Genomic DNA, 19,948 nt, shown 5'->3' with positions numbered 1-19,948 from the left:
TGGAGGAACGGTCCCAGAGATGTGCCTGCTCAGACGTGGTGAATTCCCGTGAATGGTAATTCCCCTTCTGTCTCAGGGTGGCTTTTCCCATGTTGCACGTGGGTCCATCCAGTGTATGGGCTTTAGGGCCTGGGGTCGCCCATCATGTAGGGACACGGTGATGGCACTGCCCAGGGCCACACGCAGACCCGAGGAGGCACTGGAGAGGGAGGACATGGTGCCTCTGAAATGAGCTCCTAATGAAGCAGGAAAGCCCCACATGCCCTCCCGCTCCCTGGTTAGAACCATGTCACATGTCCACATGGACTCAGACCCTGATGGAAAGAACAAGGCAGAGCCACCAAGGCTGAGCAGGTTTCTATGACATTAGATCCATCAGCTCCAGTAACGGGCGGTTTTCTGGATGATCTATTCATTCTGTAATAACGGACAGAGAAAAAGAATACTCTTCATAGATAAACTAGATGCCCGGTGTGTGAAATTTGTGCACGGGGCCGGGGGTGGGGGGGCCTCAGCCCAGCCTGCACCCTCTCCAATCTAGGATCCCTTGGGGGATGTCTGACTGCCTCTCACAATCTGGGACCGCTGGCTCCAAACGGCTCGCCTGCCTGCCTGCCTCATCGGCCCTGACCCCTGTGCCTCACTGCCTCATCGCCCCTAACCACCTTTGTCTGCCTCATCGCCCAAACCACCTCTACCTGTCTGCCTGATTGCTCCTATCTACTGGCCTACTGGCCTGATCGCCCTAAGTGCTCCCCTGCTGGCCTGATCGCCCGTAGCCACCTCTGCCTCATCCCATACCCAAGACCCAGGATTCCCTCCTCCGGCTGGTCTCAGGCACCTGGGACCTGGGCTTCCCACCCTCTGGCTGGCTGCAGGCACCCAGGACCTGGGCCCACTTCGCCTGGGCTGGCTGCAGCCGCAGGGGACCATGGGCGGGTGGCTTTGCTTGGGCCACAGCCGCAGGTGCCTGGGACTGCTGGCAGGTCGCTTATCCCTCTCCAGGAGCTTAGTCACAGGAGCTGACATCTGGGACTGCGGGTTGTGTGGCTTGTCCCTCTCCTGGGCCACAGCCTGGCTCGTCCCCATTCTTCTCTCACAAGCTCATTTATGCCTGGCTGGTCCTCATTCCTCTCTCCCCATTGTTGAGTGTCTGAGTAGTCCAGGCCTGACGGTGTGAGGGCATGACAACCATTTGCATATTAGCTCTTTATTATATAGGATGATTTATTATATCTGTTCTTTCATATCAGTGTTTTACATCAAGACTTTTTATAATTAAACTAGAGGCCCGGTGCACAAATTTGAGCACCAGTGGGGTCTCGGCCTGGCGTGCGTGATCGGGCCGAAACTGGCTCTCTGACATCCCCTGAGGGATCCCGGATTGTAACAGGGCACAGGCCTGCCAAGAGACCCCACCGGTTCAGGATCAGGGTTGGGAAAAGACACAGGAGGTTGGCCATCCAGGGAGGGACCTCAGGAGTGCTCCAGGGTATGTCTGCCCATCTGGCTCAGTCTCAATAGGCTGGACCCCAGCATCAAGGAAACCTGCCGGTCGGAGCATCTGCCCTGTAGTGGTCAGTGCACGTCATAGCGAGCAGATGAGCTGCCTTAGCATATCATTAGCATATTATGTTAATGATCAAATCTTCTGACCCAGGTCTCTAGATCCAACGAGAGGCTCTCCTGACTCCACAGTGCAGCTCAGCCCCACACAGCTCAGGGCCAAGCCAGCCAGCAGGACAGGAGCTTGGTGGACAGCGGGCACTGTGAATGCCGCATCCATTAGTGGCTAGGGTTCAAGGTCTAGAGAAGGGGCTGATGCATAAATGAATACACTAGACAAGAAATATAAATTTAGAAAGCCTGGGGGAGCCATGCGGAGACCTTACTCTTTAGCAGAGAGGCTCCCTGAAACCCCGGACCCATCACCTTTTATTTACTTGTACACACATTTGCCCTTTAGGAGTGCACACAGGCATATCCACGGTAAAGTTTGGTAAACAGTAAAGGATTATCAGGTTAGGGGTTTGCCTGCAGCCATTCGGCCCAAAGCAGGGCAATATTATGCTGATTTTCAGCCCTTACTGTATATCAAAGTCCATTGGCTTTCCAGTGGACTTCTTGTATAATTATGCTAACTACTTGTTGGTCTTCGCCTCCAGCAGGGCACCCTTCATGTGACCCCCAAAACTAGAGAAGAAGGACCCCAGGTGTTCAAGGTCATTGACTTGTCATCATACTCACAACACTGAGAGTAGCTGACACCAGGCAGAGGCAGCTGACCCCCAGCAGCTCGGTCCAGATGTCCAGGACGACCACCAATACCCACACCAAGGGCCATGGGATGTGTATTATGCACGTAGCTGAGCTCTCTGGAAGCACAGGAAAGGCCCTTCAGGAAGGCAGAGCTGCTTTGATGGAGCCAGGAAAGGAGACTCCCTCAGGGATTTTATTTGTTGAGGGGATGGGGGAGGGGGACTCTGCTTCCAGGGGTTGTGTGGCTTCAACCTCTTAGTGACCAATGAAGAGGAGACCAATATTTCGGGTCAGATTCCCTTGGGGGGCAGATGGAGAAGAGGCAGGAATGAGCCATACGTTGTCAGCAGTCAAATGTAAATAATATAATGACTGGCTACCTATTGCCCTTCACAATGTTAATAAATGACCAAATATGAAGTAAAGGGTCAGTACTGTGTGCCACAACCATGTCTACAGATAATGGGTGGAGAACTATTATACGTAAGACGATGTTGTGGATGAGGATGATCGTGGTGGTGATGATGACGATGACCATGGACTGAGACAGGGGTCCTGATCCAATGGAATGAAGGCTCCTCATACAGACACACCGTCACCTTGGCTCCTGCAGTGAGGGGTGTCCAACTTTCCCTGTAGGTGTTGTGAGATTTCATAAATGGGACCCCAAAGAATGAGGCAGCTTGGGTGATTCAGGTGAGACCATGTGAATAATGACCCCACAGGTGTCTGAGTGCTAATCCTATTGGCCTGGGAAGGTGCCACCTTCTAGAACAGAGACACTGTGAGAATGTGCATGTAGGAAACAGGGGTCCCCTTCCCAACAGTGTGCAGTGACAGGTTCCTTATTTCCCTTGATCCCTGCCTGCATGACCTTTAACGCTTCTACTTCAATCAACTCCTGCTCACCATTATTCAGGTTTTTCCTATAATGATGTGAGCTGTCTCTACGATGCCCTGCACTTCCTTCTGGGCCTTCACTGGAGAAGACTTTAAACCTACATGTCCAGTAGCTCTTTGTCCATGAACATCAGGCACCTTTCTGTCATGTGACTCAAATCAAGTCCAGCTTCCTCCCCTCACCCAGGTCCATAGCCACGTCCAGATTTATGGGTAGTTTCCCAGCAGCGCTCCCCTCTGCTACCAGAACCTGCTCCAGTTCCTGTGGCTGCTGTAGCCAATCCACATGGACAGTGGAAGCCCAGCATTTTCTAGGGAGTTCTTTGTAAAATCACCCAAAACAGGTCCCATCAAAGAAAATAGTGATGAATTGATCATTAATAAAATAAACACATTTTCCCCACCAAATATTCCATCAAGTACATTTAATGACAAGCTTAGCAAGAGAATATCTCTCAAATCCTGTGCCTGATGGGGAATGTGTGCATTGCACATTAAGGGTGTGGTATGTTGTGGGGAGAGCCCGGCACCCTCTGACCACAGTGAGCATCCTCAGGGACAGGGCAGAGGGAGGCTGGGATGAGGGGTTCCTGACAGGGCTGAAGTGTCCTTTCCTGTGAGAAAATGTATGCTAGGAATTCAACAATTCCCCTCCCTCTGAACCCCAACACCACTGATAACACTAGACTGAGAAATCAGGCCACTTAACAGGCTGCCATATCACTTCAACATGTGAAAAATTCTCAGTGGTGCACAGGCATAATCCCTGCTTTTATTTCTAATCTTTTCTCCAGGTTAAATCATGATTATCTCTGCTGTGATTAGCTCTGCTGTGATTATGTCTGCTGTGCAATATGCAATGGGCTTGCATAAGGGAAGAGTTTCGCAGTGAGTTATAACACAATAAAAGGTTCCAACGTCAAGAATCAAGGGTCTCCCTTTTCCTTGTGCTTTGGTAGTAGTTACTCAGATCAAAGTGAATACAGACCACAGATCCTCTACTTATAAGGGAAAGGCTGCCCCACATGCAAATTTCCATTCAAGCTCCAGGGTACATCCTCCCCTGGGCTGGGCAGGCTCACAGCTCTCTCCTCACTCAGGGCTGAGGTCTCTGGAAGGCAGAGCTGTGGGCTAGAAGAAGATGAGACTGCTGGGTCTTCTCCTGTGCCTGCTGACAGCCCCACAAGGTGAGGGTCTCAGAGGTCAGGCAGGGGTCATGGGATGGCTCTGACTGCAGGGGACTGACAGGACTGATGCTCCTTGTCCACAGGTGTGCTGTCCCAGGTGCAGCTGCAGGAGTCGGGCCCAGGACTGGTGAAGCCCTCACAGATGCTCTCTCTCACCTGCACTGTGTCTGGATTCTCTCTGACAAGCTATCATGTACACTGGATCCGCCAGGCTCCAGGAAAGGAGCTGGAGTGGGTCGGGATTATGTGGAGGGGTGGAAGTACAGACTATAACCCAACACTGAAATCCCGCCTCAGCATCACCAGGGACACGTCCAAGAGCCAAGTTTACTTAACGCTGAACAGCCTGAGAACCGAGGACACGGCTGTGTATTACTGTGCGAGAGACACAGTGAGGGGAAGTCAGTGTGAGCCCAGACACTAACCTCCCCGAGGAGACAGCAGGGCTGGGCTGCAGGGGGCGCTCAGGACACCAGGGGGCGCTCAGGACCCACAGCACATAGAGCAGCCCCAGGAGCAGGGGCAGAGGAAGGTGGGAGGGAAGGGCCTTCCTGTTGGGCACAGGGATTTCCTCTCAAGCTCTCAGCTGCCTCCAGGGAGGGCTCCTGCTCTTTCTCTGAGGCTCTGATTTCCTGCTTTCTCACTGCAGACCCCAGAGGAGGAGGTGACACAGCTGCTGGCAGATGACAAATGGGCAGTGATGGGGACTCTCCTCACAACATGATACTGTACATACAAAACCTGAAAGACTCAACCAAAAAACTACTGGATTTGAGAAACAAATTCGGTAATGTAGCAGGATAGGAAATTAACAGCCAAAAATCTATGAAACTTTTTACAACAATAACGAATTCTCAGAAAGGGAAACCAGACCAACATTCCCATTTACCACTGCATCAAAAACATTATGATACTTCAGAATAAACTGAGCCAAGCAGGTAAAAGACTTGTACTCAGAAAAACACAGGAGGTTGAATAAAGAGATAGAGGAAGACATAAACAGGTGAAAAAGTATACTGTGATCATGGATTAGTAGAATTAACATCATTAAAACGTCCATATTACCCAAAGCACTCTACAGATTCAATGTAATCCCTATTAAAATAGCAACAGCATATTTCACAGATCTACAACAAATACTCCAAAAATTTATATGGAAACAAAAAAGATCCCACGTAGCCACAGCCATCTTTAGAAAGAAGAATAATGGTGGAGGGATCACAATACCAGATATCGAATTATACTCCAAAGCCATAGTAATCAAAACAGCCTGGCACTGGCACTAGAACAGGCATATACATCCATGGAAGAGAACAGAGAACCCAGAAATCTCCCCAAGCCATTACACTCAATTAATATTTGACAAAGGAGGCAAGAGCATACAATGGAGTCAAAACAGTCCTTCAATAAATACTGTTGGGAAAATTGGACAGATAAATGAGCAAGAAAATGAAACAATACACTAACATACACCATACACAGGAGTAAACTCAAAATGGTTAAAAGACTTCAATGTAAGTAGGGAAACCATAAAAATCCTAGAAGAAACCATAGGCAGCAATAACTCAGACATCTCTCATAGCAATGTGTTTGCAGATACATCTCCCAGGACAAAGGAAACTAAGGAGAAAATAAACAAATGGGGATACATCAGAATAAAAAGTGTCTGCACATTAAAGAAACCATCCACAAAATGGAAAGGGAGCCCACAGTATGGGAGAACATATTTGGCAAGGACACATGTGATAAAGGGCTAATATCCAAAATGTATAAGAAACCCATACAACTTAACCAAAGGAAGACAAACAATCCAATTTAAAAATGGGCAAAGGACCTAAATACATACTTCTCCAAAGGGAACATACAGATGGCCAAGAGACATAGGAAAAATGCTCAGAGTCAGTGACCATCAGAGAGATGCAAATTAAAGGACAGTGAGGTATCAGCTCACACCTGTCAGAATGGCGACCATCAACAAATCAACAAATAACAAGTGCTGGTGAGGGTGTGGAGCAAAGGGAACCCTCCTACTCTGCTGGTGGGAAGGCAGGCAGGTGCAGCCACTATGAACACAGGATGGAGTTTCCTCAAAAAATTAAAGATGGAACTGCCATTTGACTTAGTGATCCCACTTTTAGGAATATATGCTAAGGAACCCCTAACACCAATCAGAAACAATGTATGCACCCCTGTGTTCATAGCAGCACAATTTGCAATCACTAAGATCTGGAAATAGCCCAAGTGCCCACTCGTAGCTGAGTGGATGAAAAGCTGTGGTACATTTATGCCACGGAATACTATGCAGCAGTAAAAGAGAAGGATCTCTCCCTTTGGGACTGCATGGAGGGACCTGGAGAGTATCATGCTAAGCGAAATAAGCCAGTTCCAGAAAGACAAGTATCACATGATCTCACCCATATGTGGAACCTAATGAACAAAATAAACTGATGAAGAGAATGGATCCAGAGACCTGGAAGCATGGAACAGACTGGGGAATCTCAGAGGGAAGTCGTGGTAGGGTGGGTGGGTGGGAAGAGGTCAACCACCAAACTCGAAAGCATAGAGGCTTAATCCAGGGACACAGACAAGAGGATGGTGAAGACCTGGGGCACCCAGGGGTGGGGTACAAGATGTCAATGGGGGAAATAAGGGAACATGAGTAATACCTTCAACAATAAAGGTACAATTTCAGGAAAAAAGAATTAGGACTTGGACCCTAAGGCTCCCACTGAACATGGTCCCTGTGTCACCATCTTCCCTCAGGTGTGGTCAAGACCTCAGCTATGAAATACTCTGCCTCATGAATATGCAAAAGAGAGGAGGCAGAGGAGGTTAAATATGGGTAAGTCTGTGCCCTGAGGGCATTACCCACAGCCACACCCTCCCCTACAGAAGTGCTCCCAGCACAGCCCTCACCATGCACTGGAGCTGGAGAACCCTCCTCCTGGTGGCCATGGCGACAGGTAAGGGGTTCCCATCCTGGTTAAGGAGGGTCCAGGGGGATTCCACTCACTCTTGTCTCCTCCCCACAGGTGTCCACTCCCAGGTGCAGCTGGTGCAGTCTGGGGCTGAGGTGAGGAAGCCTGGGGCCTCCGTGAAGGTCTCCTGCAAGGCTTCTGGATACACCTTCACCAGCTACTGGATGCACTGGGTGCGACAGGCCCCAGGACAGGGGCTTGAGTGGGTAGGCATGGTTTACCCTGGTGATGGAGACACAAACTACGGGCAGAAATTCCAAGGCAGAGTCTCCATAACCGGAGACAAGTCCACTAGCACAACCTACATGGAGCTCAGCAGCCTGAGATCCGAGGACACGGCCCTGTATTAATGTTGGAGACATAGTGAGGGGAAGTCAGTGTGAGCCCAGACACTAACCTCCCTGAGGAGGCAACAGGGCTGAGCTGCAGGGAGCATCCAGGACCAGCAGGTGGCGATCAGCACCAGCACAGGGCCCTGACCAGGAGCAGGTGGAGATTTGAGCAAAGATACCATTTCCTGCTCAGTCTTAAAATAGTTTTAATCTGAGGCTCAGCCACAGAGCTCACAGGAAGCCCTGTCCTAGGTCTAGTTTTAGGGATTGTGTTTGTGAACAAAAAGGGGGCTCTGTCCTAAATCTGACAGAACTCAGTGACCGACAGGACCCTCACAGGAGGCTCTGATCACACATTCCTACCTGGGCAGCCCTGGGGGTGGGCTCCCCCCAGGCCTATAACTTCTTTTCTAAAAGGCTCCTCTTTGCCTGAAGCACCCCGTCCATGGTTCCTGTGCATCTGGGTTAACACACCTGTGACATCAGCATGACCACCCTCAGGAGAGCACCTCCTGTTCACTATCCTGTCACCCAGTCCCCGCCTTGCTCTCTCCCACCTCCTTGCTCTCTCCTCACCTTCCTTAACTTCAAATGCACAAACTCCGCTGCAAACAGTTATTCTCCGGAGCATTGGAGATCTTGCTCACTATAGCTGTCGACAGTTTGGCCCCAATAAAATCTTATAAACATTCCCTACATATTTGGACATTCCTTACATCAACATGTTGTATTTTCTTTATTTACAACATATGTTCACACATGTTTCTTCCCCGTGTGGAGGGGGAAGTGCACACAATTAAAAAAACCTGCTACCTGGATGGGATGAATTCAAATGAGTTCACAGGTACTGGAGATGAGACAAGTTTGCTGTTGGTTGTCATGGACATAAGTGTCCCATCTTTTTCCAGCCCAGCAGGTGTGACTGGGAGGTTGAGCATCGACCTCTGAACCAGGAGGTAATGGTTGGATCCCTTGGTCACGGCACATGTACGGGTTGCATTCTCGATCCCCAGGGGTTGGGATCAGGAGGCAGCTGATTAATGATTCTCATCATTGATGTTTCCATCGCTCCACTGGCCTCCTCTCTGGAGTCAAGGAAAGTGTATAAAGAAGGAGAAGGAAAGAAAGGAGGCTTCCCCAGCTGTGCCTTCTCCCCTGTGACACTCTGGCAGGTTCCCCTGCTGGTTGAATCGGCATAAAATCCACAACATAAATGAGCCACTTTGAAGTCATTGACATGAGAACCTCTAAGCCTGTGGAGAATATTTTCAAGAGTTTATTTGAGACAAACTTGATCACCGGAACAGGGAGTCCAGCTTCTTCTGTCCACGGGATCGGGGGTCACCAAGTCCAAGGATGAAATCGGGGATCAGAAGGTTTAAGCAAAAGCGTGGAGCATTTATTACAAGCAGATTCAGGCTCCCCGCACGGGGAGGGGCCCCCTGATGGGCTGCCTCTGAAGCCCGTGGTCTTGGATGTATGTGTGCCACCAGCCTGCTCCGTGTCCCCCCGAGTGCCCACCTGATGGCCCTCCTTGTTCCTGCCCAGCAAGGGGCCTGCACGTCCCCTGTTCCCTTGTGTGCGCTCCCCTTCCTGTCTCAGGCCCTCCCTCGTTTCCCAGGCTCCTGCTGAGTCCAGAAACATTCTGCTGTGCCTGCCTGGTTGGTGCCTGTGGTTAGGCTGCTCAGAGGGCCGAGTCTGCCCTGCCTACCAGCCACCTGCCTTGGTTTCCCATGGACCCTGCCCTGTCTGCCTGCCCGTCAAGCTAACTCCCCTCAAAGCCACCCCTTCTGGACGTGTGTCTGGGGTCCTCCAGGAACAGGAAGCTCATCTTCCTAAAACACAGGCTCTCCTTACAAACACCAGAGTGACTGCTCAGCCCAGGCCCCTCCTCCCACCTCTGCTGGCCTGGGATGGGCGCTGCCCGCTCTGTTCTCTCTGTTGTTGGCAGATTTCCGGGGCAGTTGCTCTTCTCCCTTCTCATTCTCTGTTTGTTCCAAAGGAGTCACTGAGCAGAAGGGGCAGAAGCCAAATTGTGGCGTAGGCAGCTCCAAACTCTTGTTCCTCCACAAAAGCATCAAAAAACAAACTGAAACTCTCAGAACTGGCATCTGTCGGGCTCTCAAACACAGTCAGACCTGCAGCTACTGAGTGAACCCCAAGTCAAGTACATGCTACTCAGAGAGGGAAGGAGCCAGGGTGTGGTTCAGGGGCTGAGTGTTGGCCCAGGAACCACCAGGTTAGGGGTTTGATTCCCAATCAGGGGACATGCCCTGGGTTGCAGGATCAATCCCCAATGGGAGACATGCAGGAGGCAGCAGATCAATGATTCTCTCTCATCATTGATGTTTCCATCTCTCTCTCCCCTCCTTTCCTCTCTGAAATCAATAAAAATATATTTTAAAATAGGAATAAAAAATGAAAAGGAAGAGAGAAGGAAGGTTTCGTGGTGTCTGACCTGCCCATGCCTCCCCCTCCCAGCGTGATCGCACTTTCCAAGTGGTGGTGGCCGCCTTCCCAGAGGAACAAGTGACCACAGTCCCAGATTCCTGTGTCTGACTGTCCTCACCCGGGGCTGTGGGAGGATGGACACAGGTGGCCGCTCTCCTCTGAGAAGGGAGGTGCTCACCTGCCCCCCAAGGACGACGTGGTGCCTCAACTCTCTACCCAGGGTTTTACTTCCAAGAGCCAACATATTCTTATCTTTTTTCATCCTCACCCAAGGATATATTTCCATTGCTTTTCAGAGAGAGAGAGGAAGGGAGGGAGGGGAAGAGGGAAACTTTGATGTGAGAGAAACACATCAATTGGGTGCCTCCTGCATGTGCCCTCACCAGGGCAAGGGCCAGGGAGGGGCTTGCATCCCAGGTACATGCCCTTGACCAGAATTGATCCTGAGACACTTTGGTTCAAAGGCCAACACTATTTCCACTGACACAAACTGGCCAGGGCCATGACTCCATTTATTAAATTTATTTATTCATTTATTCGTATTTATTAATATTTTATTGTTGAAAGGATCACATATGTCCCCTTTACCCATTGATCCCCTCCAGCCCACCTCCACCACCTGCTAGGGCTCCATGTGTAAATGATGGAAACTCTCCCCTGTGAGAGGCTGGGAAACAGGGCTTGTGCACACGCACAGCAGGGAACTGAGGGAAATGTGTGCCTTGGGGAGGCAGCTGTGTGCTTGTGAGAGTGGCAGCAGGTTAGAGACGGAGGCTGCGGCCACAGCGTCCAGCCCAGCCTCTCCTGCCTCCTCACAGGCACATGTTAGAGTTTTGTGGACGATCTGATTGGGTAAAACAACAAGGAGAATCTTTCAGCTTCAAAATAAAAGCATCATCCAATGCAAATTCTTATTCCCAAACCCCAGAGCAACATGGCCCACGACCGGTGAAGGAGAGCGAGAGGAAGCCCCCTCTACGCACCTCTGGGGAGCACCCCTGGGTCCTCATCAAAACCCCGAGGAAGGAGGACTCTCAAACCTGGAAGCTGCCCCCAAAGGAATGGGGTCAGGGTGATGGGTCTCAGGAAAGGAAGGAGGGAGAGTGGGTCAGGACGGGACCCCCTGTGGCCAGCATCCTTGAGGCCTTTCCCATCTGGGGTCGCCCCTAGGATGACAAAGTCAGGCATGCAGCCCAGGGTCACAACTGCACCTTATATGCAGACTCCATGCAAATGGGGCTCTCTTCCTGCTCATAAAAGTGGGCCTTTGTCTGGCATGTTGGGGAGACACCCAGAACCCAAGTGCCTGAGACAGGACCCCAGCGGCTCCACCATGGACTTGGTGCCAAGCTGCGTTTTCCTCCTGATCATTTCTCAAGGTCACTCTCAGGAGTGGGGAGCGCAGAGACCTGTGCCTGTGCCTGTTTGTGCTTCCATGTGATTCTAAGTCCCCCTGTGTCTCTGTGTTTGCAGGTGTCCAGTGTGAGGTGCAGCTGGTGGAGTCTGGGGGAGGCCTGGTGCAGCCTGGGGGGTCTCTGAGACTCTCCTGTGAAGCCTCTGGATTCACCTTCAGTGACTTCTACATGAACTGGGTCCGCCAGGCTCCAGGAAAGGGGCTGGAGTGGGTCTCATACATTAGTAGTGGTGGTAGTAACATAAACTACGCCGACTCTGTGAAGGGCCGCTTCACCATCTCCAGGGACAACGCCAAGAGCACGCTGTACCTGCAAATGAGCAGCCTGAGAACTGAGGACACGGCCGTGTATTACTGTGCAAGAGACACAGTGATGCGAAGTCAGTGAGAGCCCAGACACAAACCTCCCTGAGGAGGCAGCAGGGCTGGGCTGCAGGGAGCATCAAGGACACCAGGGGGCGCTCAGGACCCACAGCACAGAGAGCAGCCCCAGGAGCAGGGGCAGAGGGAGGCTGGGGGAAGGGCCTTTCTGTTGGGCTCAGGGATTTCCTCTCAAGCTCTCAGCTGCCTCCAGGGAGGGCTCTTCCTTCTCATGTTCTCACTGCAGACAACATGAAAAAGGGTGTTGTGTTTGCAGGTGACATGACGGCAGGGAGTGGATTCTCCTTCACCAAGTCTTTTATTTTCTGTTTCTCTTTCTCTACAAGGAGATCATCCTCAGTGCTCTCAGCCTCCTGGGTTTGGGAAACGTTCCCACCATGAGAGACCCCAGCGTAGCCCAGGTCCCTGTGTGCTGACCTCAGGCCCCTGTCCCCAACTTTCCTTCTTACAGGCCCACCTGCCCCCACCTTTCCTTCTCACAGGCCCACCTGCCCCCACCTTTCCCTCTCAAAGGCCCACCTGTCCCCACCTTTCCCTCTCACAGGAACAAGTAGCGCCATGACGACGAGGATCATCCCCCAGGACCTCCCATCACAGCTCTCTATCATCCCTACCACACGCTTCCCTCCTTGTCCTCATTCACTCGAGTGGATGTACAAACCCACCCCAAATTCTGGCTTCAATCATCACAAAACATTGGGTCTGATTTGCTTTGTTTCCCGATAAAGGGGACCCTGTGGTTACAGGAATATCCTAGCAGATGGCTCAGGGTGACCCCCACGTCAGTACCCTTAGCTCCATTGTCCCCACCTTAACCATCTGCAAAGTCCTGTCATATAAGGATACCCACAGGCCCCCGCGATGAGAACCTGGATATTCCTGAGGTCAGGGTCCAGCCATCACTATCCCCTGAGAGTCAGGGCCTCCAGGGCCCCTCAGGAACCTGGGGACGGGTTTCCTTCCTGGGAGCTGGGAGTTGTGTGTGTGAGAGTGTGAGTGCGCATGTGTGTGTGGGTGTGCACATGGTAATCTGTTTGGAATTGAGCCTTGACACCCGTCTGTCTGGGATGCAGACACAGTAGTTCGGACCTCACGTGGAACCTGGAATGTGGGTTAATCTTCAAGCCAATGCTTTCTTTCCTGAAGGACTCCAGATGTGATGTGTGGCTATTTCAGGGAAGAGAGAGGCCAATGGAACTAGTTGGACAATGAGGAAATCACAACACAATGGAGGAACGGTCCCAGAGATGTGCCTGCTCAGACATGGTGAATTCCCGTGAATGGTAATTCCCCTCCAGGCTCAGGGTGGGTTTTCCCATGTTGCACATGGGTCCATCCAGTGAATGGGCTTTAGGGCCTGGGGTCGCCCATCATGTAGGGACACGGTGACGGCACTGCCCAGGGCCACACGCAGACCCGAGGGGGCACTAGAGAGGGAGGACATGGTACCTCTGAAATGAGCTGCTGATGAAGCAGGAAAGCCCCACATGCCCTCCCGCTCCCTGGTTAGAACCATGTCACATGTCCACATGGACTCAGACCCTGATGGAGAGAACGAGGCGGAGCCACCAAGGCTGAGCAGGTTTCTATGACATTAGGTCCATCAGCTCCAGTAACGGGCGGTTTTCTGGATGATCTATTCATTCTGTGATAATGGACAGAGAAAAAGAATACTCTTCATATATAAACTAGATGCCCAGTGTGTGAAATCCGTGCATGGGGCTGAGGTGGGGGGGGCCCCTCAGCCCAGCCTGCACCCTCCCCAATCTAGGATCCCTTGGGGGATGTCTGACTGCCTCTCACAATCTGGGACCGCTGGCTCCAAACGGCTCGCCTGCCTGCCTGCCTCATCGGCCCTGACCCCTCTGCCTGACTGCCTCATCGCCCCTAACCACCTTTGTCTGCCTCATCACCCAAACCACCTCTACCTGTCTGCCTGATTGCTCCTAACTACTGGCCTACTGTCCTGATCGCCCTAACTGCTCCCCTGCTGGCCTGATCGCCCCTAGCCACCTCTGCCTCACCCCAAACCAAGACCCAGGATTCCCTTCTCTGGCCGGTCTCAGGCACCCTGTGACCTGGGCTTCCCTCCCTCCGGCTGGCTTCAGGCACCCAGGACCTGGGCCCACTTCACCTGGGCTGGCTGCAGCCGCAGGGGACCATGGGCAGGTGGCTTTGCCTGGACCACAGCCGCAGGTGCCTGGGACTGCTGGCAGGTTGCTTATCCCTCTCCCGGGGCGGAGCCACAGGAGCTGACATCTGGGATTGCGAGTTGTGTGGTTTGTCCCTCTCCCGGGCCACAGCCTGGCTCGTCCCCATTCTTCTCTCACAAGCTCATTTATGCCTGGCTGGTCCTCATTCCTCTCTCCCCATTGTTGAGTGTCTGAGCAGTCCAGGCATGAGGGTGTGAGGGCATGACAACCATTTGCATATTAGCTCTTTATTATATAGGATGATTTATTATATCTGTTCTTTCATATCAGTGTTTTACATCAAGACTTTTTATAATTAAACTAGAGGCCCGGTGCACGAATTTGTGCACCAGTGGGGTCTCGGCCTGGCTTGCGTGATTGGGCAGAAACTGGCTCTCTGACATCCCCTGAGGGGTCCTGGATTGCAAGAGGGCACAGGCCTGCCAAGAGACCCCACTGGTTCAGGATCAGGGTTGGGAAAAGACACAGTAGGTTGGCCAGCCAGGGAGGGACCTCAGGAGTGCTCCAGGGTATGTCTGCGCATCTTACTCAGTTTCAATAGGCTGGAGCCCAGCAGCAAGGAAACCTGCCTGTCAGAGCATCTGCCCTCTAGTGGTCAGTGCACGTCATAGAGAACAGTTGAGCTGCCTTAGCATATCATTAGCATATTATGTTAATGATCAAATCTTCTGACCCAGGTCACCTAGATCCAATGAGAAACTCTTCTGACTCCACAGTGCAGCTCAGCCCCACACAGCTCAGGGCCAAGCCAGCCAGCAGGACAGGAGCGTGGTGGACAGCTAGCACTGTGAATGCCGCATCCATTAGCGGCTAGGGTTCAAGGTCTAGAGAAGGGGCTGACGCATAGATGAATACACTAGACAAGAAATATAAATTTAGAAAGCCTGGGGGAAGCCATGGGGAGACCTTACTCTATAGCGGAGAGGCTCCCTGAAACCCCGGACCCATCACCTTTTATTTACTTGTACACACATTTGCCCTTTAGGAGTGCACACAGGCATATCCATGGTAAAGTTTGGTAAACAGTAAAGGATTATCAGGTTAGGGGATTGCCCTCAGCCATTCTGCCCAAAGCAGGGCAATATTATGCTGATTTTCAGCCCTTACTGTATATCAAAGTCCAATAGCTTTCCAGTGGACTTCTTGTATAATTATGCTAACTACTTGATGATCTTCGCCTCCAGCAGGGCACCCGTCATGTGACCCCAAAACTAGAGAAGAAGGACCCCAGTTGTTCAAGGTCATTGGCTTGTCATCATACTCACAGCACTGAGAGTAGCTGACATCAGGCAGAGGCAGCTGACCCCCAGCAGCTTGGTCCAGATGTCTATTATGACCACCAATACCCACACCAAGGGGCATGGGACGTGTATTATGCACGTAGCTGAACTCTCTGGAAGCACAGGAAAGGCCCTTCAGGAAGGCAGAGCTGCTTTGATGGATCCAGGAAAGGAGACTCCCTCAGGGATTTTATTTCTTGAGGGGATGGGGGAGGAGGATTCTGCTTCCAGGGGTTGTGTGGCTTCAACCTCTTAGTGACCAATGAAGAGGAGACCAATATTTCGGGTCAGATTCCCATGGGGGGCAGATGGAGAAGAGGCAGGAATGAGCCATACGTTGTCAGCAGTCGAATATAAATAATATAATGTCTGGCTACCTATTGCCCTTCACAATGTTAATAAATGACCAAATATAAAGTAAAGGGTCAGTACTGTGTGCAACAACCATGTCTACAGATAATGGGTGGGAGAACTATTATACGTAAGACGATGTTGTGGATGAGGATGATCATGGTGGTGATGATGACGATGACCATGGACTGAGACAGGGGTCCTGATCCAATGGAATGAAGGCTCCTCACACAGCCACACCGTCACCTTGGCTCCTGCAGTGAGGGGTGTCCAACATTCCCTGTAGGTGTTGTGAGATTTCATAAATGGGACCCCAAAGAATGAGGCAGCTTGGGTGATTCAGGTGAGACCATGTGAATAATGACCCCACAGGTGTCTGAGTGCTAATCCTATTGGCTTGGGAAGGTGTCACCTTCTAGAACAGAGACCCTATGAGAATGTGATTGTAGGAAACAGGGGTCCTCTTCCCACCAGTGTGCAGTGACAGGTTCCTTATTTCCCTTGCTGTGATTATCTCTGCTGTGATTAGCTCTGCTGTGCAATATGCAATGGGCTTGCATAAGGGAAGAGTTTCGCAGTGAGTTATAACACAATAAAAAGGTTCCAACATCAAGAATCAAGGGTCTCCCTTTTCCTTGTGCTTTGGTAGTAGTTACTCAGATCAAAGTGAATACAGACCACAGATCCTCTACTTATAAGGGAAAGGCTGCCCCACATGCAAATTTCCATTCAAGCTCCAGAGTACATCCTCCCCTGGGCTGGGCAGGCTCACAGCTCTCTCCTCACTCAGGGCTGAGATCTCTGCAAGGCAGAGCTGTGGTCTAGAAGAAGATGAGACTGCTGGGACTTCTCCTGTGCCTGCTGACAGCCCCCCAAGGTGAGGGTCTCAGGGGTCAGGCAGGGGTTATGGGACAGCTGTGACTGCAGGTGACTGACAGGACTGATGCCCCTTGTCCCCAGGTGTCCTGTCCCAGGTGCAGCTGCAGGAGTCAGGCCCAGGACTGGTGAAGCCCTCCCAGACCCTCTCTCTAACCTGCACTGTGTCTGGATTCTCTCTGACAAGCTATCATGTACACTGGATCCGCCAGGCTCCAGGAAAGGGGCTGGAGTGGGTCGGGATTATGTGGACAGATGGAAGTACAGACTATAATCCAACTCTAAAATCCCGCCTCAGCATCACCAGGGACACGTCCAAGAGCCAAGTTTACTTAACGCTGAACAGCCTGAGAGCCGAGGACACGGCTGTGTATTACTGTGCGAGAGACACAGTGAGGGGAAGTCAGTGTGAGCCCAGACACTAACCTCCCTGAGGAGACAGCAGAGCTGGGCTGCAGGGGGCGCTCCGGACACCAGGGGGCGCTCAGGACCCACAGCACAGAGAGCAGCCCCAGGAGCAGGGGCAGAGGGAGGTGGAGGGAAGGGCCTTCCTGTTGGGCACAGGGATTTCCTCTCAAGCTCTCAGCTGCCTCCAGGGAGGGCTCCTGCTCTTTCTCTGAGGCTCTAATTTCCTGCTTTCTCACTGCAGACCCCAGAGGAGGAGGTGACACTGTTGCTGGCAGATGACATATGGGCAGTGATGGGGACTCTCCTCACAACATGATACTGTACATAGAAAACCTGAAGGACTCAACCAAAAAACTACTGGATTTGAGAAACCAATTCGGTAATGTAGCAGGATAGGAAATTAACAGCCAAAAATCGATGGAACTTTTTACACCAATAACGAATTCTCAGAAAGGGAAACCAGACCAACAATCACATTTACCATTGCATCAAAAACATTATGATACTTCAGAATAAACTGAGCCAAGCAGATAAAAGACTTGTACTCAGATAAACACAGGAGGTTGAATAAAGAGATAGAGGAAGACATAAACAAGTGAAAAAGTTTACTGTGATCATGGATTGGTAGGATTAACATCATTGAAACCTCCATATTACCCAATGCACTCTACAGATTCAATGTAATCCCTATTAAAATAACAACAGCATATTTCACAGATCTACAAGAAATACTCCAAAAATTTATATGGAACCAAAAAAGATCCCACGTAGCCACAGCCATCTTGAGAAAGAAGAATAACGGTGGAGGGATCACAATACCAGATATCGAATTATACTCCAAAGCCATAGTAATCAAAACAGCCTGGCACTGGCACTAGAACAGGCATATACATCCATGGAAGAGAACAGAGAACCCAGAAATCTACCCAAGCCATTACGCTCAATTAATATATGACAAAGGAGGCAAGAGCATACAATGGAGTCAAAACAGTCCTTCAATAAATATTGTTGGGAAAATTGGACAGATAAATGAGCAACAAAATGAAACAATACACTAACATACACCACACACAGGAGTAAACTCAAAATGGTTAAAAACTTAAATGTAAGTAGGGAAACCATAAAAATCCTAGAAGAAGCCATAGGCAGCAAAATCTCAGACATCTCTCATAGCAATGTGTTTACAGATACATCTCCCAGGACAAAGGAAACTAAGAAGAAAATAAACAAATGGGGATACATCACAATAAAAAGTGTCTGCACATTAAAGAAACCATCCACAAAATGAAAAGGGGGCCCACAGTATGGGAGAACATATTTGGCAAGGATACATGTGATAAAGGGTTAATATCCAACATGTATAAGAAACCCACACAACTTAACCAAAGGAAGACAAACAATCCAATTTAAAAATGGACAAAGGACCTAAATACACACTTCTCCAAAGGGAACATACAGACGGCCAAGAGACATAGGAAAAATGCTCAGAGTCAGTGACCATCAGAGAGATGCAAATTAAAGGACAGTGAGGTATCAGCTCACACCTGTCAGAATGGCGACCATCAACAAATCAACAAATGACAAGTGCTGGAGAGGGTGTGGAGCAAAGGGAACCCTCCTACTCTGCTGGTGGGAAGGCAGGCAGGTGCAGCCACTATGAACACAGAATAGAGTTTCCTCAAAAAATAAAAGATGGAACTGCCATTTCACCCAGTGAACCCACTTTTAGGAATATAGGTTAAGGGACCCCCAAAACCAATCAGAAACAATGGATGCACCCCTATGTTGATAGCAGCACAATTTGCAATAGCAAAGATCTGGAAACAGCCCAAGTGCCCATGAGTAGCTGAGTGGATAAAAAGCTGTGGTACATTTATGCCACACAATACTATGCAGCAGTAAAAGAGAAGGATCTCTTACCCTTTGGGACAGCATGGAGGGACCTGGAGAGTATCATGTTAAGAGAAATAAGCCAGTCAGAGAAAGACAACTGTCACATGATCTCACCCATATGTGGAACCTAATGAACAAAATAAACTGACGAAGAGAATGGATCCAGAGACCTGGAAGCATGGAGCAGACAGGGGAATCTCAGAGGGTAGTCGTGGTAGGGTGGGTGGGTGGGAAGAGGTCAACCAACAAACTGGTAAGCATAGAGGCTTACTCCAGGGACACAGACAATAGGATGGTGAAGCCCTGGGGTGTCAATGGGGTTGAAGGTGTCAATGGGGTTGAAAGGGGACATGAGTAATTCCTTCAACAATAAAGGTATAATTTAAAGAAAAAAGAATTAGGACTTGGACCCTCAGACACCCACTGAACATGGTCCCTGTGTCACCATCTTCTCTCAGGTGGGGTCAAGACCTCAGCTATGAAATACTCTGCCTCATGAATATGCAAAAGAGAGGAGGCAGACCAGGTTAAATATGGGTAAGTCTGTGCCCTGAGGGCATGACCCACAGCCACACCCTCCCCTACAGAAGTGCTCCCAGCACAGCCCTCACCATGCACTGGAGCTGGAGAACCCTCCTCCTGGTGGCCATGGTGACAGGTAAGGGGCTCCCATCCTGGTTAAGGAGGGTTCAGGGACAGTCCAGGGGGATGCCACTCACTCCTGTCTCCTCCCACAGGTGTCCACTCCCAGGTGCAGCTGGTGCAGTCTGGGGCTGAGGTGAGGAAGCCTGGGGCCTCCGTGAAGATCTCCTGCAAGGCTTCTGGATACACCTTCACCGACTACTACATGTACTGGGTGGGACAGGACCCAGGACAGGGGCTTGAGTGGGTGGGGAGGGTTGACCCAAGCGATGGAGAAACAAAGTACGCACAGAAGTTCCAAGGCAGAGTCTCCATCACCGCAGACATGTCCACGAGCACAGCCTACATGGAGCTCAGCAGCCTGAGAGCTGAGGACAGAGCCC

This window comes from Plecotus auritus, assembly GCF_963455305.1.
Source record: "Plecotus auritus genome assembly, chromosome: 1".
NCBI lineage: Eukaryota > Metazoa > Chordata > Mammalia > Chiroptera > Vespertilionidae > Plecotus > Plecotus auritus.
Note: the sequence above shows the minus strand (reverse complement) of the source record.